At 33.4% G+C, this 26,435-nt stretch overlaps 1 pseudogene; it reads right to left on the bottom strand.

The window, feature by feature from the left end:
- Positions 1–22,291: 22,291 nt before the first annotated feature.
- Positions 22,292–25,548, bottom strand: LOC149995974 (monocyte to macrophage differentiation factor pseudogene; annotated as a pseudogene).
- Between the last annotated feature and the right edge of the window lie 887 nt (positions 25,549–26,435).

Raw genomic sequence — 26,435 nt, 5'->3', positions numbered from 1 at the left:
CAGGTTTGGACATTTCTTATGTTGACATCCATGAAGATGCACAAGTACATTCAGAAACTGAGTAGATAAAATATGCTGTTGTCAAGAATTGTGGAAGTGTGGCATGTTACCTGACAAAGTAACAACTAAGTCAGTCTGCCTTAGTTTCATTGACTCTGGGAGAAGATATGAGATTCCCAGGTCAGATGAAAGTACTTTGCAGGCAGCACTGCAGGCAGTATCAACTTTATAGCAGGCAGTATCAACTTTATATTTGTCTAGCTTCCCCTTGTATCCCCAAGGTCTTGGGACAATGCAGAGACAGACCCAGCTGAATTCCACACATAGTGACTTTGTATCACAACTGAGGAACTCCAATTTTAGATCATTACAGTCCTTATATTAGTTCCTAGCAAGCCTGTCCAAACTTTGACCTGAAGAGAGGTATTATCTTATTTATCCTAAAGGATAAAAAACAAATCTGTTTCCTGACCTGGACTGAGGAAGACACTATCTTGCAAGGTCAGTGTCTGCACAAACACCCTGAAGTGTTAGTCCAGAGGAGAAACTTGCTTTTGTTGAAGAACTTGGAGATTCACAAGGAGAATTGTTTCCCAACTTGTACCTCATGAACTGTTTAGTGCAGGCAAGATTTTTGTTTGTTTTTTTGTTTTCTTTCTTGAAAGAAAGCCAGAGAGAATTTCAGAAAATTTCAAGCATAAAAATGGCACTTTGCCCTGCTCTCTTCCCTGCTTTGTTTATTTGTTTTGTTTTTCATTTTGAGTCACACTCTGTTAATAGCTTTTTCCTCATTGATGGCAGCAGTGACTAGGATTTGGTTTTAAGATCTGATCATTTGGTGATCTCTGTAGGACAAACAGTTGAAAACGTTGTTCTGTTGAGTAAAAGATGATAATGAATCTAGTTTGTTAGTCTTTTTGTTTGTCTACTTATGAGATCAGATCAATTAATTGTGTTTTATCCACTAGAAAAGAAAGCAGCACTTGAGATAGAGCCAGTTATTGCATTTTAGTATCATCTGTGGATGATATTGTAGAACTAAAACTATAGACTGTGACTCTGCATGTTCATAGTTGAGAAAAGAATTTTTTTTTGTTTTTGTTTTTGTGTGTGTGTGTGTGAAATGCTTTCCTACTTAAATGAAAGGAAATGTATTTTATTTACTTATAGATGTTAATAAATATTTAAATAAATAAAATATTTTCAAATTCTCATAGAATAAAGAAAGCTAACCTTAGTACCTTAAATGTACAGAAATTTAAGAAAAAGCAATCCTTAGAGAAACTGCTAGCTTAGAAACATTTTCAGACTCTCTATTCATAGTTAATGTAAGTCTTAAGACAGGTATAATAATTTTGTGTTTTAAAAATATATTAAATAACCACAGGTCTTTTACTTGAAGCTAATACACATGTACATTTTATTTATTTACTTATTTATTTTTTTAAAAAATTTGTGTTTGTATCAATGAAGAGACTGATTATAATAATATAAGAATTTAATGTTTACAATAAAAGCTTTTATATCACCATTATTTTGTCAGTGTAAACTATTTCCAAGATCTTTAGATAACTTAAAATGTTGGGTTATTAAATTGAAATAATTAATAATAATGTTGGATATTTGAATACTTTCTTAGAAAAATTGGATAATAAAACATTGGTTATGAAGCATATATGTAAGTTTAAATATTTTCTTATCTCATTTGTATATGCTATAGAGCGGCTTTCCTCTTTTAGTCATGTTAACGAGTCATCTCATTTTTTCCATTAAAAAAGTAAAAGGGCCCTGGCTGCTGTGGCTCAGTGGATTGAGCGTCGGCCTGTGAGACAAGTGCTGCTGGTTCGATTCCCAGTCAGGGCACGTGACTAGGTTGCACGTCAGGTCCCCAAGTAGGGGCACAAGTGAGAGGCAACCACACACTGATGTTTCTCTCTCTTTCTCCTTTCCCCTCTCTCTAAAAATAAATAAATAAATAAACAAATAAATAAATAAATTTTTTTAAAGTAAAAAGCAGTTATGAGTGGCTATAGAAAGTTGTATTGAAGTACATATTTTAAGCGTTGTTAATGATGTTGATTATGACACCATTCTGAGCTTTCTACTTCCCACTTTTCTCTGTGAATTATAAGTTACATAATTTGATTACAAGTTATTCTTATGAGTAGTTCAGAGTGTAGTCAGAGCCATAGTGGCAGAGAAATAGAACCATGCATGCAAGGTAATTTTATCTTTTTCCTGGGTAGAGTAAACAATTCTGTCCTCAAGTGTAGACACAGGTTGTTTCAGAATATGGAAGAATATAATGAAAGGCCAAGCTTGAGAAAATATAGTAAGTTACAAAAGGTATGAGAAGAGAGTGAATATTATTTGACTTGATCCACAAGACTTACATTAGTTTTCAATTACTGCTATAACACATTATAACAAATTTAGTGGCTTAAAACACCCAAAATGTATTACCTTAAAATACTGGAAGTCAGAAGTCCAAATTAGGTCTCGCCGGCTTAAAGAAAGTTGCCAACGGGGCAGCATGCCTATGGGGGACTCTAGGGAAAATTCTGTTAACTTGTACTTTTCAGCCTCTAAATACTACAACCATTCTTGGCTCATAGATTCCTTGCATTAAGTAATTACATTGCTCTGACCTCCCCGCTTATGGTCGCATCTTCACATCCTGGGAAGTCACTTATGTCAGGCATAGCTAGAGCATTCACAGGGTTCATCTTACTTGGTTTTTCTTGCTACAGGATCAATGTCTTGAGCTGGCAATTGTTCAAATTATAAAACTATTTCTGAAAAAATAATCTTGTCTGTATAAAAATATAGACAACACTCAAAAGAGTGTTTTATATAGAAGGGCAAATCCAGGCCCTCATTTTCTGTTTTGTTAAGAAGTGAAACTCACAAAAGACTATTGGCATTATTTTTAATGTTCTATTTTACATGGCATATGAGGAAGCTTTTTATTTTTAAGCTATCTCTAATACACATTTTAGTAAATTATGTTTTTTAAAGATGAAACGAACCATTCTGAATTAACATCGGATTCTCACTATCCCCTCAAAAACCAAACACAAATATTTTTGCTGAGTTTTCTTACAAAAATGGTAATCAATTATTTGCACAGATGCAATATGACTCTGCCCTCTGTCTTACCAGGATATAATTGGACAAAATCAATAGTTCAGCCACAGTTAAACTTTAAGTGCTATATTTGAAAAAATCCATTTAATCAGGTGTGACAAGCTCATATTAAGGAATATGGATGGACAATATTTGGAGCAAAATTCTATATTATCTTACTAAGAAATCTGGCTTGCTATCTGGATTATAAAGCCTTAGTCTTTCAGCTTTTGAATTCAAAAAAAAAATCTTTTTTTTTACTAAAAAAATATATCACTAGTAATCTAGGGACCTTAACAAATCATAGAGAATCTCAATTCAAAAGAAATTTACCCAAATATATAAATGAACAGTTAAAATCTGATAGAGAGTGTGTTTTAAGGCTTGACTCCTCAACCTCAGAAATAAAGAACAAATCATATAATTTTCAGACTTAATCTATGATACTTTTGAAACTTCATACATAGAGGTTAATTATTTGACATTATTAGTTGCTAAAACTGTTCAAGTCTGATTTACAGAACAAATTCAAGAAAACTTATTGAGTTACGTAACACTTGCGTAATCTACACAAACAATCAGGCCAAACCTAACAAGAACAGCTTTTGTTGTGATCAAGGATAATCTTTGGAGATGCTGATTACAACAAGGGAAACTGTCATAATAAAACTACCCACAATGTGAATATAAGCAAAAGAGATTACTGGATTTTCTATTAGTGCAGTGCTGGATTTATTTACTGGTGATTTTCAACCCTCTAGAGGCAGCAGTAAAATCGTCAAATTTTGCCTTGTAGAGATGTAAATAATTTCTGTCAAGTAGAAGACACAATCCTAAATACTATGCTTTATGGATTTGTAAAACATTAGCCAGTTTTACATTTTACCCAGCAATCTATCAAATTTCATATCTATCTCCATATCTATTTACATATATATACTTAAATGCTCTCTAAGCTGTTCATAACATGTTGTTGCTTCCATTATGAAATAGTGAGTTAAATATCAACTGTGACAAATGTTTGTTTTGTATGGGTGAGTGTGAGATTCAGTCACGCTTTATTAACCTTTTGAAAATTACACATTAACAAATTGTATTAGAAAGTTTCTATTATCACTCTGGATTTCAATATAAATATGTTGATGTATCATAAGGCTTTTTTAAAAAATGATTTCAAGATATATATTTAAGATTAGATGAAATAGAGTTTAAATACAGATTCTGGTTCTTTAGAATATACTTATTTGTGTGTTTGTGTGTATTTGTGTTTATAAGTTAGGTTTTTTTCTTAATTCCTTCACTTTTTTCACCCAGTAGTTCTATAGAATATATTAATATTCAGTATTCTCGATGAACAAGTCACCTTAACCAATAGATTTCATTTTTATAATACCACCCTAAGGGAAAGATAGGATTAAAAAAACTCACATTTAAAAAGACTTTTCCCATTCAAATGATTACAATATTAGATTTTCAATAGAATGATTTCAGTTTAGCTTCTAATGTGATTCTGAAAGCTATTTGCAAAAGAAATTCTTAAAGTATAAATCTGATTTGAAAACAGTCTGATAGTTGATCTCATACAGTACTCTAAATGCATTTGACTATAAAATCATCTTCAAAAAACATATTTTGGATTAAACACATGTCTTTCTGCTACAACCAACAGGATTAGAGTATTTTAATATCTTAGATCAGTATGAATCTATATAGATAATTAATATTACAACATACATAAAATTTTATATTTGGCATTACATTGAGTGAAGAATCAAAATTTAAATATACAATAAATAAAATATTTATCTACTTAAGGTACATTATTCCATAAAATTATATTGGTGGTCTAATTAAATATAATAATACATTTAAATCAGACATTATAAAATTTGTCAAAGGAAAATTCCATTTTTAAAAGTAAGTCCAATAATGAAACTATATAAAATTCTAATAAATATATCTATGCATTCTTCTCTGTTTACTGTCCTAGGCATGAACTAAAATTATGAGCTCACAATTTAACATTTATTAAAAAAAAGAAAAAAAATAGTCTCAAATTGCTGTCTCTTCTAGACGAACGGGTGGATTTTAGGAACACTGACAGCCCACATCGCCAAGAGTGAGTGCATATTATATTGATTTGCTGAATGTACTCTGAAGTAACAGTAACTTCTGAATAGCCTCTGCAGTGTATTTTCATATTTGAAGTGAATGGGATATAGACTCATCTTGTAGTACATCACAAGAATGAGTTTCTTGGGATTAGCATAATGCAATTCTCTGAATCCTCCTTTCGATTTTACTGTTTCTATGTGCCTGTTTGTTTACAAGAAAGCACTATCATTCACTCCAATTCATTAAAGAAATGCCTAAGCAGCATAGTTCTGCATAATTTTGAGCATCGTTTTAAAAATTGGGCATGATAAAACTGGATTCATGCAATTTTTTATTCAGCTTTAACACTTTCCGTTGAGACATATAGTAGATTTATTTCAGGGCTGATTATGCCAAAATATGATCAAACTGCTATAAAAGTGTGTAAAAGAAGCTACACTTTTTCTTTAATAGGTTCATTTTGATATGAATATTGTTTGTTATTGGCTAACAGGGAAGATGTTTTGCTATTTCTATTATGGAAAAATTATATCCAACTGCTATGTAGCATTTCATTACAAAATATAGCTCAAAATAGCAAAGTACAGTATCAACTAGAGTGCACAGCATGCCTTACCTTAATATTCTGATTAACTGTAGACAATGTAGGCAAAGTACAATGCATTGTTTTAAGTATTCAGAACATCAGTATTCATTAAGCAATTTTCTGGATTAACTTGGAATATTCACTTATGCTGTTTATCTTAAGTTAATTTTCAATTATAGTTCATATACAATATTATATTAGTTTCAGGTGTAAAACATAGTGATTAGATATTTATATACCTTATGAAGTGATAACACTAATAAGTCTAGAACCCATCTGGAGTCATACATAATCATTACAATTCATTGACTATATTCTCTCTGCTGTACTTTACATCCTTGTGACTATTTTTATAACAGACAATTTGTTTACAGAATTTGTCTTTGATCATATATTGGTCATTTAATTAGCTTTATTGTCAACCATGTTTTCTATACCTAATATAATTTGTAGAAAAACTATCTAAATCAGGTCTTAAAACAGTCCAAATATTTGTATATCTGTGTCTGAAGCTACACACATCTTCCAATAAAAGGCCTTTAAATTCAGTTGGTAGATTGCCAGTGGACTCATGCTAGGTACTTCAAAAAGTAGTGGAGCATTTGAAAATAATCTTAAATTAAATTCAAAATAGGATAATGTTACAATTTTACTTGCTAGCCTGTTATTCCAATATTCTATTAATTGCTAACCAAAAATCAGCTAAGCTAATCTAGCTTTAAACCAAAGATGATGACTTTTTCCTCTCCTTACCTATAGTTTCGGTATTCTGTGTGGATTTGCTAATACTTCTTTCATGAACTTCTTCTGACCTTGAGTGACTAATTCCAACATTAGCTTACCTATGTCACAGGTTGACTACATGTGTGTCTGTCTTTATGTTATGTAGAAACACTGATCAATGCATTGTTTTAAAAATGGCCCTTATGATTAATAAACCCACAACCTAGAATTTAAAGGGATTATGCATGTGTTGTATGTGATATAAACACACAAATACAATTACAAAGAACACAACTACAAAAGGTTATAACATGACTGGTAAATTGATATATTCCAAAACTATTAACAGCTATTCTATGGCATGCATTCTTCTAAGCACAGGAGCTAGAAGATAAACAATTATGAAAACACAGTAAAGGCATCCACTCTGGAGTAAAGAAATTTATAACGGTATTATATGGTAACTGGAATTTTAATTTATTTCAGAAGGTGAAGTAAAATATTTTATTCAGAAATTCAAATGCTAATAGCAAGGTCCTATCAGGTAGATGAAAATATATAGGGAAAGCAAAAGGAAAAGTCATAATAACCCGGATTTTCATAGATTGCAGAGATGAAAAGTAAAAATTGTAAACTGCTGATGTCATTATTGAAAGAACATTGTTTTAAAATAAGCACTAGAAAGCCAGGAGATTTTGAACCCCTCTTTCTGACCTTCTAACACATGAATGACAGAATGGAGGTTTGCGAAATAGAGAAAGATTTAACTAAAGAGAGGAAATAGAGAACTTATTTTAAGAGCTATAAATGTTAAGAGTTCATTAAGGACTAATTTTTTTCAATGTTTAAATTATTTCTTGAAGGGCTAAATATTGATCAAGGAACAGTCCTAGATGGACAAAAAATGTGGAAAGCTGACGTATGTTTAAAAGAAATAAATTTCCTGTAGGTAAGAGGACTGACAATTCAAAGAGAAAGAAAATGATATTTGAACATCATCAGTAAATGCAAATTAAACAATAAGATATTAATATGTTTAACATTATAAATTTAGATTATATATTGAAATATTACTTTATTATTAAATTTTCAAAAATTGAATATATATCTATCAAAATGTGGTGAAATACTACTTTAATGCTTCTTCTTTGGAAGGCAAATCAGAAGTAATATTTTAATATTTCATATTCTCTATGCCAGTTGTTACAACTACATAAAAATAACTTTAAGAGATAATCAGGTTCCACCGAATACTTGTGCACTGATTTTTATTATTATTTACCTTACTAGGAAATTAGGAAATAAAAAAATAAAATATCCTAAATACATTAACATATCTATTATAGTTAAATATGGTATAACCATATATGGAATTATTACATAAAATAGAGTAGTATACAAAAATTAAAAATATTTTATAATAACTATCATATATAATACATGACATACAAAATAGCAGGACATAAAACTTTAAACAGTATTATATCAAGTATATAAATATTACATATATGTGATACACTCACATAACTATTTATTAGTAGTAGGATCATGGGTAATTTTCATATATTTTAATTTGATGTACCTCCTTAATGTTTTACATAGAATATGTACTCTTGAAACTAGAAAAGCCAGCATTCATGCTGCCTGTCATCTACCAGACCCAATAAGCAGAGACAGGGATTTAATCTATAAAGGCACTTTATTCAGATGGTTGGCGATCTGAGAAGACAGAGGGTTTGGCTTGTATCTTAACAGACCTTCTTAAGTTCCATTTTTAACTGATCCTTTTTATAGGTAAAGGGTTGGAATTCAGGGAGAAAGTTAATCAGATAAAAGTTGCAGTATTCTTTAACTGTGCCCTGGGCAGTGATCTTTGTGCCCTGGAGCACAATGGCTCAGGTTCCATCTTGCTTGCTTGCAGTCCTCCTTAAGCAAAAGGTGGAACTGCTTATCATCTCCTGGAAGTGCTAGGTCTCCTTTAGTTTCTGAAACAATAGTATTTTACATACATTGGTTACTAAGTTTATTAGCTATTACCTGAAACTAAAATTTTACCAACATTTGAGTCCCCCATTACTATCCCTAGAGAAGTGAACAAACTACCATTTTATTTTTTTTATTTTTATTTTTTTATTTTGGTTTTTCAATTACAGTTGTCCCCTTTTTCCCTAATTTCTCTCCCCCACCCAACCCACCCCCTCTCCCGCAATCATATCCCTCCCCGTTGTTCATGTCCAAACTACCATTTTAAAGATGAACATTGAACAGTTGTCTGACGGCACCGTGGTAGTTGAATTTATTTTTATAGTAAGTACACTATATTGGGAAGTAGACAGGGAGGAGACCAATGGAAATAGTGTTAGATATATTAACGATTCTTCACCATAAAACATTATTTCATATTACCTCTCTAAAGTCTCCTTTCCAGATAACATTTAGTTTGGGCTGTGGGTATATGAGAGAGCAGGGTTTCTGTCTGACTCTAGCCGCTTCCAAACCTTTCCCCGGTCAGGGAAGCTTGGGTGAATACGTAATACAGCGTAGGCTCTGGTGTAAGAACATCCTGACAATGTTGGGTTTTACCTGAGCCCTATGATCCTGGAAAGCAGAGAAGGTTAAGAACATTCTACCTATTTCAAAATTCTTCCTACTTTCCCCTATTGCAATAAGCTCTTTTCCACTCTCCCAATAATCCTTTTAAATAGAGTCTATCTTTATAAGCCCAGGTTTATTTTTTCATTGATAACGTGTTAGTAAAGAAATTGTGACTCATGGAGATATCTACAGATCCTTATGTTTATTGTTTTCAGCTATGTTATTACAGTATCTATTTGTCCCCAAACATTTTTCTTCCCCCTTAGGTACGGTCTATTAATATTTCTTTAAACTGTGGACAGAAAGAAAAAGTGACTCTATGGAAAGTAACCTCACAGGGTTACTGATCATAAATTCCTAAGTGGGCAGGTCATAATGAGTAGTCATGCCCCTGGCCTATCACTTCTTTAGTAGAAGGTTTTAAGCAAGTCCTGTTCATTCTTGTGCATTTGGCTTAACACACCTTTGAAAAACCAGAAGTAATATCCCTCAAAGCGGGGATTAACTCTCTCAAGAGCACATAATCTTGTTAACTATTTTGTAATTCAATCCCTGCCTTGCTTTCTTCAATCTTCCTTAAGTCTCCTCAATTTCAAATGCATAAGAAAACCTGCAAACCTGTTACTCTCTAGAGCTTTTGTGATCTTGGTCCCCCACCTTGTCATCAGTTTGGTTCAAATAAAGGTTCTAACAGTTTTGAACATTTCTTACATCAACTATTTGTCAGTTATTATTTTATAAGAAATTTCTAAACCTATAGAGAATTTTTATAAATTTATTTTTGCCAAACAAACATCATATGCTGGGGAGCAGAATCTCAAATGCTCCCTAGAATAGCAGTTTCATAATTTTTGTTTTCTGGTTTTTTTCTTTCATTTTTATTTGTATTCATTACTATTTATCCCCCTTACATCCTCTTCACCTCCACCCAATCTCCTCCCCCACTGCAATCACCACACTGTTGCCTGTGTCCAGCAGTCCCTTTTGTTTTTCGCTTGATCCCTCCATCCCTCCCCAGAGTTGGCAGCCTGCTCTCTGTGTCTGTCTCCATATTGTTTGTAAGTTCAGTTTGTTCATTAGATTCCAAATATGAGTGAAATCATATGCTACTTGTCTTTCTCTGACTGACTTATAAACCAGGCAGCTTTTTCTATGTATTTGAAATTAAAGAGAGAATTTAGGGAAGATTATGTGGAGGTCTGGGGCATAACGGACTCTTCAGTTAGAAATTTATGATAAAAAAATCTTGTTGTCGCTGGTTCAATTCCCAGTCAGGGCACATGACTAGGTTGCACGTCAGGTCCCAAGTTGGGGGCGCGAGTGAGAGGCAATCACACAGCGATGTTTCTCTCCCTTTCTCCTTCCCCTCTCTCTAAAAATTTAAAAATAAATAAATAAATAAATAGATAAATAAATAATTTTTAAAAAATCTTGTGAAGTTACTTTTCATAAACCTCCTTTCACATCCACTAAATAATTATTGCATTATACTTCCACAATGCATAACCAATAATATGGTATACATTTGGCATGTATGTATAGAGTATGCATTAAATGATATACATAAAAATAGTACTTAGTTCTGATATATCCACAGCTTTTTTTAATCAACCAAAGAAAAAAGGTGAAAAATTAATTCAAGAAATTGATTCATTTTTGTTTTATTATAAAATTAAAATTCAAGTTAATATTTTATAAATTTTACCTCTTGATAAGAAAAATTTAACCTACAAGAGCAAATATCTGAGGTAAATTTTTAATATAAAAATGTTTCTGAAACATCATTAAAAATTTAGAAGTTTTGTCACACTCATTCAATTTTTGCCCTGCATTATGTATAAGAGAGGCAATGCATTACACAGGAAATCTGAAAATGAATTACACCTGACTCCTCCCTTGGAGGTGCAGATACAATGATGAGAGGGAGATACATGTTTAAACCTCTAATAATAACACAGAGGGATCAAGAGAGACATAATATTAAATATGAGAGACGTTGAGGGTAGTAAACAGCACACTTATATATGGAAAATTAAGTGTTCAAGATAGTTCATAAGTTACTGTCTTGCTAAGACTAAAACTCCTCATTTGTACAATGGGGATGTTACAGAACCCCTGGGCTACTCCAGTTGAAAACAAAACCACGGGCTCTTTAGTTAGGGGCCCGATTGCCCGCCGCCAAAATTATAACTCTCAATACCAGAGTTTAGCGAAAAGAAAAAGAATTGTTTATTTAACAGTTATATAGATTTAGTTATTTGCGGATTTCTGTTGTTAAGTCTTATGCTCTTTAAAATACCCACAAACACATATCCTTGCCTCCCCCCTTCCAAACCAGGCTAGTTTTTAGGAAGGTCAGAGAAACAGTTTCCCTACTTTCCAAACACAGTTCCGCTTTACCAGCAGCTGCCAATCATTCAATCTGATTGGGGAGGTCCTTTCTGTGCTGTGGTGCCCTCCAGCTCTCAATGCAGGACCGCCTGGATTCTCAGCCTCCTTGCAAACTGCCTTCTTCCTGCAAACTGTGTGGATCTTCTCTCCTTCTCAAAACTGCATGGCGAGAGCCTCTTAAAGCAGCCTGGAGACCCCTTCTCCAAGCCACATGGAGAAGGCCCCTTCACCAAGCCACGTGGAGGGAGCACAGGAGAGAGCGAGAGCGAGAGAGCCCGAGAGCTAGAGTGAGAGCCCAAGTCAGAGCGCCAGAGCGAGAGCGCGAGCCAGAGAGCGAGAGTCCCAGAGTGAGAGCACGAGCGAGAGCCAGAGAGAGTCTCAGAGCGAGAGTCTGAGAGAGTCTCAGAGTGAGAGCACGAGCGAGAGCCAGAGAGAGTCTCAGAGCGAGAGTCTGAGAGAGTCTCAGAGTGAGAGCACGAGCGAGAGCCAGAGAGAGTCTCAGAGTGAGAGCACGAGCGAGAGCCAGAGAGAGTCTGAGCTAAAATGTCTGCAGCTGCTTATATATCCCTGACTGCGTCATCTGATGCAGTGGGCGTTGCAAACAGTTCTGACCATTCACAGACCCTTACGTAGGCTCTGTGTGCTTTCTCCATACCGTCCCCTGGTTCAAGACTCCTCCCATCTGCCTGAGGCTTTGGATGCATTAAATCCATTTGCATAAGAAAGACACTAGCCACCAGCCTCAGGCATGTGGAGGCATTCCAAAAGCTGCTTCCTTCTCCCCATCCCCCAGCTGCAAGCTCTGGGGATTTTTGGACTCCCTTGTTTCTGTAACAGGGATAAAAGAAAAACAGGAGCGCTTCATACAGTATGGCCCCAGTTATTACAATGTGATTAGTATACTAGGAACCCTGAGATAAAGGGCTACAGGGACACAGAGGAGGAAGCAGTTGTTTTCTGTGAGAGGGCTTACTGAAGGAATTGTATTAGTCTGCACCTTGAAGGTTTAGAGGGAAATGAAATGTTCAGACCAGAAAAGGGAGAAAAGGGCCCACATAAACTTAGAAAATATTCTGCTCCTTAGAGATATGGAATGGTAGAGACTATGGAAAAGTGAGCTGAGCCAGGATACAAAGAGTTTCTTATTCTATGTTTGGGATTTATTGTGTATTGACTACAAAATTTACAATGTCTTTTAAAGCAAATTCTATGCTTTAAACATAGAACTTTAATAGCTTGGGTGTTGATGGATTGGAGTGAGGGAAGATTATAATAGGGGAACTCAAGAGTTAAAGGTTTTAGGCCCTGGTTGGTGTGGCTCAGTGGATTAAGTGCTGGCCTGGGAACCAATGGGTAGCCAGTTTAATTCCCAGTCAGAGCACACGCCTAGGTTGCAGGCCAGGTCCCCATTTAAGGGTGTTGAGAGGCAACCACAGATTGATGTTTCTCTTCCTCTCTTTATCCCTCTCTTCCACTCTCTCTAAAAATAAATAAATACAATCTCAAAAAAAAGAGTTAATGGTTTTAGCTTCAGTTATAGTTGATATGCTCAAGAGAATAATACAGGTGGAAAGCTATTATTCCAGGAACTGGAATGCATGACCTACTTGACCTCAGAGGGTTGATAAGCAATTCAACCTTTGTGCCACAAATGTTGTGCAAGGGACTGAGATAGTATCTGAGCCATTGTGTTCCAGGTAGGGAAGTCAGTGACATAGATACAAAAGTGTTGATTAGCAGATAAAGAAATAGTAGTAAAATCACCAGCCTTTTCCCAAATCCCTTACCCACCATTTCCTTCTCCCTATAAAAAGGTCAGCTTGAGATGAGATGTTAAGATCCCAGGCATCTGACTTAAACACCCCCATAAATATTCAATCCTTGTCTCTACTTACTGGTTATGGTGGTAACAAGCAGCATGAACACTGACTTTTTTGGTTTCATAATCAGATACGCTAGTCAGGGGTATATGACAATGGTCCATGGAAGACATAGTTAAAACCTAGACTCAATACAAATAATGTCAAGAAGTGGAAGCAGTCAATCCTTGGCAATTAAACATAAGTAAAAAAGAAAATTCTAGTATAAGTGGAAATAATTTAGCCATTTATTTTGAGATGTCTTTGAAATATCCAGATGGCTATATGTTATTTGTAGTTTGTGGTAAGTGAAAACTTGACCTGCTGGCTGCTGTTAGGAAAGAACCCAGAATTGAAAAACAAACTGCAATTTGTACAATATACCATGACTCTCAAAGTAATTAACCAAATCTAGCCCAAAACATAACGTTCTTCACACAATATCTAAACTTATTTTTCAAACAGCAGTTTATTGACAGTCATATGTACCAAGATGATTATTGACAAATTGATCTGAAATTTACTCTGCACATATTCACGTGTTCTAAGAGACCGAATATACAGACAATGGAGCTCTAACTACAAATTCTGCAGCAACCAGATCAGAACAGCAAATGATTTCCACTTTTCCTACTTCCAACTCAGTACCATCTAGAGAAAGTCAAATATGTTCCCAAACCAACACATAGAAAACTCATTTCTAATTATCCTGCTTTCAGCTCTGCCATGCAAACAAACTCCAATCAGAAACATTCCTTTTTATTCCACTATAAAAAAACTTTTCCCATTCCTGTATCGAACTCAAGTGAAATTTTGATAACTTATTTTTATAAAACAACATGAACTAATATATATTCTAACAGTAATGACATTATTACAACTTACAAATCTATAATATATAAAGACCGATAGAGTGGGGGTTTCCAAAAGTCCCCAGAACCTGCATGTTGGGGGATGGGGAAAAGGAACAGCTTTTAAGATGCCTTTGCATGACTATGGCTAGTAGCTAGTGTCTTAGTTATACAAATGGCCTTGATTCTTCCAAGGCTCCAAGGAGATGAGAGGAAATTTTTGACTATGAAATAGTGAGGAAAGAGCATACAGAGCCTGCACAAGGTTCTGTGAATGGTCAGAACTGGTTATCATGCCTGCTGCATCACAGGACGCAGTCAGGGATTTAAAAATAGGAAGCAACAATTTAGATAAGAGGAGAGGAGATCCACATGGTTTGCAAGGAAAGGAGAACTCCATGCTGTTTTGAAAGGGAGGATGCTATGTGGCTTTGAAAAGGACACGGAGAGAACCATGAGTGATCCAGTGCAACATGGCACATGTTTTCCTGTACTGTTATATGGAAGTTGACAGCATTGTACCCCAGATCCTGAAGGAGACAGCTGACAGATAAGGGTTGGGGAACTTCTGGGCATGTTTTTGGCTTCTAGCCTTTTGGGGAGCAAGGGAAGTGCTGGGTCCCATGGGTGAACAGGGCTCTGAAGCTGAAGTGCTCATTGCTCTCCCCAGATTGGAATACTGTAAATAAAGACCCATTTTCCTCAACACTAGTTGTTGGGTTTTACACCAAGGCGCACGTGAAAGAACCCCCTTTAACTCTGTAACAATAGGGTATGACAAACAGATTAAAACCATTTCTATAACATCTAAAGGATCATTTTTGTTTTGAGATTCTTATTTTAGCATAAAGATTTCTGCTTCAAGTTTTTTGTTTTTGTTTTTAATTAGAAAAGAGTTTTGGTGGTAATATTTTTGACATTCTAACATCCTTGTCTTCATTCCTTTATTGAATATCCAGGATCTGTAAGAGTTTAGTAATGCTAATAAGAATCTGACCAGGAAAATCACCTTTAAAAAACAACTAGCAAAACTTTCCTTTTTTTATGGCTCAAACCTGAATCTGTTTATACATTCATTGTGAGCATTTAGTGCTGTAAACTAAAAAAGCTTACTGGTGATTCAGAATTTCTCTTCTTGTCTTATTGATTGTAAGGGAAACTTAAAATGACTATTAGCCTGCCAAAAAACTTTACTGTTAATGATAATTTGTTAGCATAATAAACTATGAATATGGCAAGCTCTAATTTCCAGAATAAACATAAAAAGGTGATTGAATACAAAAAGACAACTAAATAGAAAGATACACTACCCTGATATTAGAGAAAACACAATGCTTGAAATATATTCAATTCGTAATGAGAATAAGAGTCTTATAAAGTTACACTGTTTCAGTTTCAAAGGGACCGATTTTAATAGAACATTTTATATTATAAAACAACCTTGGGATGTACTCCTTATGTCACTCTGAAGTGCCTGATGCATGCTTTAGTCAAAATAACAACGATCTATAGATATTGCCACAGATCATTTACCATGTTAAAAGGTTTGATATCCTTCAAGAGTTTCATATATCACTCTTATTAACACCTATTTTATTCTATCAATCTCTTCGTGTCTAATCAGAGGTGTGAATGTGGGGAAAAAATGCAACCATAAGCATCAATATAAAACTTACTCTGTATGAGTTAACCAAGCTGAAACAACAAATAGAATGTAACCACTGTCTCACGCATTTTTAACCAAGATAAGCAAGCATCACACTTGTTACTAGATTATTATTTGGTTTTATAAAATATATTCTTCTTTTCTGTTCACTCTCTGTTTCAAGTGTTACCATATTATTTCTGAGTATATTTCAGCTTTATAGGTGATAATGATGATGATGATGATGATGATTTTGAAATTGAAAGTGAAATAAAAACACACTAGCTTCCATGATAAATTTCATATGAGCTCTAAAAATGCTTGGAGATCAAATCATTTTTGAATTTTGAATTTGAGAGTCCTTCTCTGCACCATCCTCTTTATACCCCTCTTTGGTAGTGACATATACATAATAGGTAATTGTCAATAATCTATTCAAAGATGATTATCCCTCAACTACAAAATTCTATGAAGACATGAAATTTTTAGTTTTTTACTACATGTTATATTTCTGGGAAATATTTCACTGTGCTTCCAACTAAAGAACATTCTTGAAATATGAAATCCAGAAAGTCAGGGAATTTCTTACATGATATTTCCATATTTGATTTTTATTCATGTTTGCCTTCATAAAGAGATTTAGAGCAGAAAGTGTAGATATAAAACCTTGAAGTAAATCAAGCTGCATTATACATGAAAACCCCAGAAATAATCAATACAATACATGAGCTTATTCTTATAACTCAGACCAGAAAACTTAGTAATTTCCTCAAACAAAAACAGCTAACAGGTGAAAGAGACAGGATCTAAGAGCAGAACACTCTTTTTAGCCATTTGATGAGATTTTGTTTGCCCTGTATTCTGAAATCAAACTACTGTTTCATGAGAAAATATGTTTTGATCTCTGAACAATCAATGTGGAAACACATATTGGTTATAATCCATACATATGACATGGTATATAATTTGATTAAAAGGTGGATCTAATATAAAATGTTTAATATGGGAAATCAAAAAAAAGGAATGGATTTTAAGCCTTTGAGCTATAACTTGTTTTATGATGAGTTGTTAATACTGTAAACACATCATATACAATCTGATGGTATTACAAATAAAACCCTGGCAGAGCCTCAGCATCCACATTTTGTGTTCTGAAGTCAGTAACAAAGATGTTTTTCTTTAATATCTATTAAAGAAAAAGAAGAAATCAGAGGAATGTAGACAGAAAATAAAAGAATGTTAAAAAGGCAAATGCAGATAATGCTTGCTGAGATAGAGAGAATCTAATCTAGCCTATTTTGAAATAATACCTTTTGACTACAATTTTGAATAGATTAAATTTGTTGTTATAATTCTTTAGTTTATCTATAGAATTATATATCAAATCCCACAAAAAAATAGCACAAATATAAGCTTAATGCAGATATTTGATTCCTAAAACATACGTTGTTTAGGTTTTCTGAGACAAAAATATATAAAACAAATTTTTTCTCATTGTTTGCATTTTATTAAATTTTATAAATTTCTCTAAATATAACTGTGTGTATTCTAATAATTTTTAGAAGCATGTATCCATGAACCTCTCTAGGACTTATTTTTTAAATGCACAAAGACTATAATAACTCTACTTCATAAGGTTCTAAGGACTAAGTCAAATAGTAAAAAAAAACAAATGTTACTTATAAAGTTCTGGGACTAGATAAATCTTTTACTAGTTAGCATTTTTGTTTTTGTTTTTGTATATGTTTGGTGGTAGGCACATAAAGGGAATATCTGTGTCCATGTTGCTTGTCTTTTTAAGGACCAGAGATAAATATTAAATATTGATTTAACCTCAAGTGTAACCTTTAAATTATATCCAATTTATGATCACATATATTTTTATTAATGAAATAGTAATGTTTTAAGTAAACTTATCTATTATTTGTTTATAACTATACCACCCCTTCTCCTTATAAAAATGTGTATCTTAAAGCACTTACGGTGAACCGAGGAAGATGTATGCTGGAAAGATACATGCAGAGAGCTGGACATGAGAATAAGCTCATATGAATATATCTTTGTTTTCTGGGCATATAAAAAAATGGAGTCTAGATTTTGATTACAAGAAGCTAATAGCATAGGACAGGAGAAAGACACTGTACATTTCTAATTATAGCTGTACTTGAAAAAGTAGTATTAATTATGTCACTTTTTATCTTAGGCTTATTTTCTCTCAAATTGTTTCTGTTAGCTCATAAATGCACATAAAATAATATTAGTTGTCAAAGAAATTATGAACTGATACATAATTTCACTTAACTTCCTACATTTCAAATTCAGAAATAAGGACATGTTTGCATTCACAGATGGCCTTAGAAAGAAATAATACCATTAATTGTGAAGGTTTTTTTTCTTGGATAAAAGGAAAAACAATAATTGTGTGTGTGTGTGTATGTGTGTGTGTTTACATGCAAATCTGAATTTGATATGTGCACTTTTCTATTAATTCTTATGTTTGCAGAGTAATAGAAATATATTCCAGTAAATAACGGTAGTATTTATAGGTGTAAGACAACTATCCTATGTTCTACAATTGGGAAAAATGCCAGTTATATAACAAATATTTAAAAATATGAAATGAAGAACATTCACACTGTGTTGAATTGACTACTGAGTATTTGACCAAAACTAGCCAGGCAATTTTGAATGTCAAAAGAGTGATGATAAATGCATTCAATCAACAATAAATTTTTTTCTGAATTTTTGTATTTTTAAAACTGATAACTATAACACATGCATTCTCAATTGGGACAATAGCACCCCAAAACAAAATGAAACAAAAAAATGGGAGGAGACTAGGTTTTTATTGGAGTTTACAGCCCTCCAGAAGATGACAGTACATAAAGAGATATACAGTATACATAATATTAAAACTTCATGGTAGTGGGCAGTTAAGAAAAAAATATATTAAAAGGCTCTTTAGAAGATTAATAGTTAAAAATAAGTATGGGAAACACTCTGATAGCACCATCCAGACAAAATCTATAGGCAGTTATTTTGCAAAAATATTATGCCTTTTGCACATACTGAAATTATTTCTTCTATGATTTAATTTGAATTTACTTAATAACTTGTGTTTAATGTAGTGCTTGTAGGTCTGTCTTTGGTTTGAAGTTTTGATATATTAAAGATTATTTCAAAAAGTGGTTTAAGGCTTGAGAACATATGGGCAATAAACCAATTCTCATAACAATCTTTAATAAATGTAATAAAAAATGTTTCTCATTTTAGAACAATTCATATGAAATAGAAATTACAAAATATATTTTTCTGCCATCACAAATATTAAATAAAAAACCTTCGTTCATTTGTCTTTTTGGTTTGTTCATTTTATTATAAGTTAATATTATGTAAAACATAATACTTTCATTCTTCCTTAAACAGATTTACCTTTTAATAAACATAAATAGTTTATTACTTCAAGATTCCATTATGTTCTCCTAGGACACAACCTGATTCATGAGCATTGCTGGTACTAAATCCCTGCTCTACATGTGCTTAATCACTCTGAGATTGTGTTGAGTTTGAGCTATAGAAATAATTCTTTTTCATTTTCCCAACTATAAACTGTCTAATACTATTGAGTATGCCTTTTTATATATGCTATTGAAGTCTGCATAAAGATTTCATCTCTTCTCTGGACCTGCTAGTTATATAGTCATTATGGAAAACTGGGACATATGTCTGCACTTTGTCACTATGCTTTGCCATGAGCCACTTAATCTTCATGAGTTTCGGTCATCTCAAAAATAAAATAAAAATGAGTCATTACTCTGTTTTGTATACTGTAGAAGTATTTTCAGGACAAATATATAAATTAATATCTTTTGAAATAATTTTAAGTATCAAATTTCCAAACTGTTATACTAGCAGTTGTTCTAGCTAGACTATAAGCAGTGATTAATAGTGGCAATTTGCACTTTGTTCCCAATTCATAAGGTCAATATCAAGTTGTCTAAAATCATACTTAAAATTTTCAATATACATTTTTAATATAAATAGAACTATTTTTAACTTTATATCCTCATGATCAGGGAAATAATCACATTTGTTTCTTAGAGACTACATTATAGAAGGTATTTAGTAAGTATTGCCAAATCTAAAAGATCATTCCATCTCGGTTTTATAAAATTTTGGCTACATGCAACACACTATATAAAACACTGACAATATTCAAGTTTAAAGGTATAGAAATCTAACAGTAATGTAGTGTTATTTTATTATCTTGATAGCTGGAATTTTGATGATAAAAATTGAACACTTATTTAATGCGTTCCAAAATTGATCTTTTACATAAAAACAGCATTATGATTTATGCTATATTATAGATCACTTTAATATGTGTCATTAGGTTGCAATTTGTGATTACAAAATATAGTTTTGCACGATTTAAAATGGCTTATATATAACATTGGTAAAGTACTCAGAAAGTCATTTTGCTTATGACATCTTACAGTTATCTCAAAATCTCAAGTCTTGACCCATCTGCAATTTCATCCCATCTCAGAGTAGTCTAATGATCATTGGTTAGCCACTGGTCTACCAAATAATAATCAGACAAATTGGCTATTTTAAGATAAAAAGTATAGAAATATTTAAATAATTTTAATAGTAGCTGTTTTTAAAGATATTAACTGGTATATTCTTTTTTTTTCCAAGTAACAATTTTACTCTAGTCTATAGCACAAATTCGTACATACATTTTAATGGCTTTGACAGTGTTACTTTTGAGCAGACTTTAAATAATACCACAAAAGTTAATATATTGAAATGAAATATACACAGTAAAATAACAAGTATACAGATATTGAGAATCATGCAGGTAGGTGTGGTCTGTTTGATGTTATTACTGAGCATCTCACCTATTTAAGAATTCATGGGTGAATATCAGTTCACCTGTTCCTCCTTCCTATATAATTCGCCGAAATCAGAGCATTATGAACATACACGCACAAAAATATAAACCTTTTTTTAAAGCTGTATTAATACAAAAATTTAATGAGTAAACCTAAATGCATTATCAAACCAACAATTCCACTGATCAAATCCATTGCTAGAAAAATTAATATCAACACCTGATCTAAAGTCAACGTAGTCTCATTTACTAAAACACTGACAGGAGATTCATCAACAGAGAAACTAATATGTTCATTTTAATATAAGACAATGAGGGAAAACCAAAAATAATATACTAAATACCACTTCACTGAGATAGAATATAACCCATGGACTACAGACACATGAGTTTCCATCTGTCAAACAATGCTTTTTTATATATATATATATATGTGTGTGTGTGTGTGTGTGTGTGTGTGTGTGTGTGTGTGTGTAATCTAAGAGATAAAGTATATTGAGAAATGCAGGAGTAAAGTGAATATCAAACTGATAATATCAAACTAAGTGACAATGACATAACCTTTGGGCACCAAAGAGGCAATATCACTATTCACTGTAATTAACTTTCTTTAGGAGTTTTCAGTGGATGGTCAATCCAATAGTACAATAATACAGACTGGGTACTCATCTATTGTTGAAGGAGACCCTTAAAAAAATGGCAAAGGTGCAGAGACACCATTGAATCTTCTGAAAAAGTTAGTTATATCAAAATACTTTTCCATCATTAGTAAATCAAACTAGGTCAAGTATATAGCTCAAAGCAGCATAAAATTTAGAGTCAAAGGTTGGCAGGAAAATGTCTGGAAAACTGCATTTCTTTTGTTTTTTGTTATAATTGGAATTCCTCCATGGTTAATAAAACTATCAGCAGATATTTGTTTGTTTATAGAATGTTGACAGCTTGCTGCAACTATTCACATGGATAAGGAACCGTGGATATGTGTGTCACAATGAAACATCTCTTTTTTAATATACAAAAAGCTAAAGTTACTATTTAAAAACTAACCATGTTATGCCAGGATGAACCATGGCAAAAGTAGTGTAAGTTCTATCCATGTTTTATTACACAACTGATGGGAACATGATGGAGACAATGTTCTCTTAAAAAGGAAGCTTTGCTATTGCACTGACTTTGACAATCTGACCTAGTAATTTAGAAAAATCATGTAGTAAAACCTGTAAAATTAAAATACAAACTTCTGGTTTGTAAACATCAGTTGGCCAAATCTACCCAGAGTCCTGCATGATAGTGGAATGGAATGAACAATTAATTCACTAACTTATTTATTTGTTCTGGACAGAGTTTATACTTACACACTTACTATATTCAAATTATATAAAGTCAGTGTAGTTGTCTTCTTCTTCTTCTTCTTCTTTTTCTCCTGTTCAATATTCAACTCTTACCCCACTCCCAATTGTCATAATTGAAATAATACTGGTTTGGAGACCTAGTACAGATTGGTCATAAATGTCACATAAAATCTGTAGGATTCAGTGAAGATATTTCCAAATGGCATAGTAATGCACTGCAGCTGCCATGGTCACAAATAGGTGCCAGATGGCATGGGCAAATGGAATGATGCCATAGGCTCTTGAAGAATACAACTCCTAGGCAATAAATTAAGCCCCTACAGGCAAGTTTGTGAAGTCCATCAGCATTATTCATCGTGTCACCATCAAGGCTAGAAAGCAGCCTATTGTGAAATTGAAAAAGCTCAACCACCTTATACTTTTCATGGTAGAGAAATACAGACTGTGGGAGACCATTTTGTATGGTATAGGAAACTGTAACTGCTGCATAAGCCAGACCCTGAACTGGGACTGTAAGTCTTAACCAAAAACAGGAAGCAGCTGCTAAACATGCTCTTAATGCCACATTGCCAGTCCCACACTTGGGAGAGGAGGGTGGAATAGGAATACAATGTACTCTTTGAAGCTTGTGAAGCCTGCTCTGTTTTGTGTATGTCCAGATCTATATCAACAGAATGTTTAACTCTGGGAGTACAACTTAAACTTTTGTAATGTACTCTGGCACCTGAAAGTCTGAACCATTTGTCACTGTATGTTGATTTATGTTTCTCTTTTTTTCTTCCTAATGATAGTTGGGAGGTGGGCTGCCTCCTCAAGTCATGCATTTTTGCATGTAGCCTATTCAATAAAAACTCTGCTAAGAAGAAGTACGGCAGTGACCCCACCCTAGAGGCACTCTCTCTTCTTCCCCAGATCATCTGTCTCTCGGTCAGTTTCTTCATCCTCAATCAGGAAACTGTGGGTTCAGGAACCCCAACAACAGGCATGGTTTCCCCAGCTGCCACGAGCCAGATAAACCAACATATGTGATGCCAGGGTTCCAACTTCACAGAGATTTAATCATGGTGCATAAAATGCAACAATGAAGAAATAGATAACTATTCTATCACACACATGGAAACAATGCTCCACTGGCCTTAAGTGCCTTTTCTTCCATGACATAATGTGAAATACTGTGGAGACAATGCAGAAGCCACAGAGGCCCATTCCATAAAGACATGTTATCGATCTTCTCCTAGAAGTCATCAGACAGTCAATGGAGGGTTCTGCCCACAATGGCCTGAGTTATGAGTAATGCATGTGTGCAACAGTTAGCAGCATGTTCATGACAAGTTGCTTCATAGCAACCATTGGCTGACCCACATAGTTCATGAACTGCTGGAATAGATTCTTGAACCACGTTGATCCTCCTTATCTCCTCTCACGCCATGAGCTTTGTCTAATCAGTGACAATGGCAGGGCACATGGCCCTCCTCGGCTTGGACTACTCCAGAGGCCACCTTTGGCTTGGGTTTCTCCAGAGGCCTCCTGGGTGCCTGGCAGACACATTGCAGGGCAATGCCAGAGTAGGCCAGGCAAGGGATTGGGAGCAGGAGAGAGAACACTTAGAGGCCCCAGTGCCTCCCACCTCCTACCCTTGCCTCCTGGCTTAATAATGGGTACATTCTTAAACGTTGATAAAAGAATGTGTACATTAATATTAACAGAATGTGGTTCATTTCAGCTAAACCATTTCTATGTTAATTGTACATACTGAATATGTTTGATAATTTTTTTGCAGTTTTCTATAACGTTGCTTTACTATCTCAATTTATGGAAATGGATCAATTGCTTAAAATTGGCCCACAAAAGCATGAAAATATGTATGCAAATAAAATAAATAAAACCATTTATAAATGCAAATTATAAATGAATCTTACTATGAATTTCTATTCACTGAGACAAAAAATTCTCTACTGTTTTACACAAGCATTACCTTAATAAAAACTGAGCAAAAGTAAAGTTGTAATTAGAAAATATGATAAAATGTTATGCATTTATATCCTGCTCACTAATTGATTATCTGTTAAGAAACGATGCCACATGTACTCATAAAACCAGCAAAGATTTCACATAACTTTCAAAGAAAACAAATTGAGTTTATTGGTAAAATATACTACCTACTTTCTGAAATAACTTTAAAATAATATTTTCCAATATAAAATTAATGTTATCTTTTAATGTGGAGACCATGTTAAAACTATTGTAACATCTTTTGCATTGCAGGAATTCCCATTATTATTAATGGGAATTAATACATGGAGTATAGCAGAACATCATTGTAGTATGTTATATAATAAACAGGCACATGCCAGATGTCATAAAGTTACTATCATGCATACTTACTAGGGTGTATTTTGCATTTCAGTTTATAAGAACATATATGTATGTGCCACATAGGTGTCGTGATATATGCACAAATCAGTGACTGTGATTTTTTTCGAAACCTGAGAATATAATTAACAACTCTTGGTTCTATTAATTACAATATTATTTATTTCTGGTGCACTGTTGGTTTGTTGATTATATTTTGTACATTTCTATTAACTGATTAAAATATCTTGCATGGATGGTCACTGTGTTAGTTCTTATAATATTTTTGACTGGCCTATTTTTTTCAAAAAGAGTTTCTTTTCATTTTCTTACAGGAAATGAAGGAGCAGAAGATGTTCTTGAGTAATGTGGTTCCATTCAATATACTCCAGATATGAGATAGCATCATCAAATAGCTAAATAAGAGCTTAAAGATTAATTGGTTGAAAGACTACTTAATTTGGAATTGCAGATATAACACTCCTGGACAAAAGATGAGTATCTAGTGTCAAAAAATTTCAGGTTTTATGAGGCTTTAATTTATTTCAGAGGCAATATTTCCATTAGCAATCACTTATGATTTTATAAGCCTTACCTTGTTTTGAGTTAAGTCAATCTACTTATAAAAAATATCTTATCTAGAATTTCCACTATATTTCTCACTCCTTATATTTGAAAACAGCAATTGAAACCCTTCTAAAAATGATTTTTCCAAAGTATAGGAAACTCACAATTTATACAATTTGTGATATATATGTTTCATTTACCAAGGTTTAGATAAATAACACCAGGCCACAACAACAAGGTTCACATTTCAGTTACAATGATGTATTAACTATGAGAAATTGCCCAAAGTACCAACTTTGCCGGTAGCTCTGCAATCCACACATCATTATGTAAACCACAGATGCACATCATGATTTGTTATAGGTCACATTCTTTATTTCAGTCTGTTGGTGATTGGTCGCTGTGCATCTGTTATTTGGTACATGCACAGACAACAACACATGCAGTTCCGCTGCCTTCTTGTATCCCAGTGATAAACCGAGATGGCATTTCACGAAAATGAATAATCAATAAAGGGAACTGGCCAACGTGATAAAAGTGCAGCGATGAAACAAAATGTCAGAATGCTGAATATAAAATTTGAATCAAATGTAAATGGGGCTGTAGAAGAAATCAATGGCCATACAAATGTTGACATTGCTGCTGTTTCAGACTCTAACTTTGTAGCCAGGGAAACTTAGTGAAGGCAAAATTATCAATGTAGATGAAAAAAAGTGGTTATGGCAAAAAGGATGAAAATTCACCTGAGGCAAAAACTTCACATTAAAGAAAGCCCTGTAGATTGTTCACAACATTGAAATTGCAAAGGATAAATGTTGAAAGAGATTCCAAATCTATATTTGATGAGAAGGCAAACACTGTTCAAAGTGTATACACTACTCATTGTTTTTTTTTTCTTTTTTTACAGAGAAATATGACACTTTAACTCTTTATATCACTAATTATTTATATTCTAGTATACCAAATAAATATTCATTTGGATGCATGATTTTTCAAATTTTTCTATGTTTAAGGACTGGCAGTGCCTTAATTTTGTTTATGTGGTGTATCCCATTTATTGATTTGTGAATACTGTACCAATCTCACATCCCAGGAATAAATCCCACTTAATTATGGTATATGATCTGTTTACTGTATTGCTAAACCTGATTTGCTGATATTTTGTTGAGGACTTTAGCATCTATGTTCATCATAAATATTGGCCTATATACTTTCTCTTCATAGTGTATTTATCTGGTTTTGGAATTAGAATAATGCTGGCCCATAAAATAAGCTTAGGAGTCTTTCCTCCTCTTGAATTTTTTTGGAATAGGTTAGGATAAATGTTCTTCTTTGAATGTTTGTTAAAATTCACTTCTGAAGGTATCTGGTTCAGA

This window comes from Furipterus horrens, unplaced genomic scaffold (assembly GCF_987537825.1).
Source record: "Furipterus horrens unplaced genomic scaffold, mFurHor1.1.pri manual_scaffold_12, whole genome shotgun sequence".
NCBI lineage: Eukaryota > Metazoa > Chordata > Mammalia > Chiroptera > Furipteridae > Furipterus > Furipterus horrens.
The sequence above is the reverse complement of the archived record's forward strand: the minus strand, read 5'-3'. Positions and strand labels throughout refer to the sequence as shown.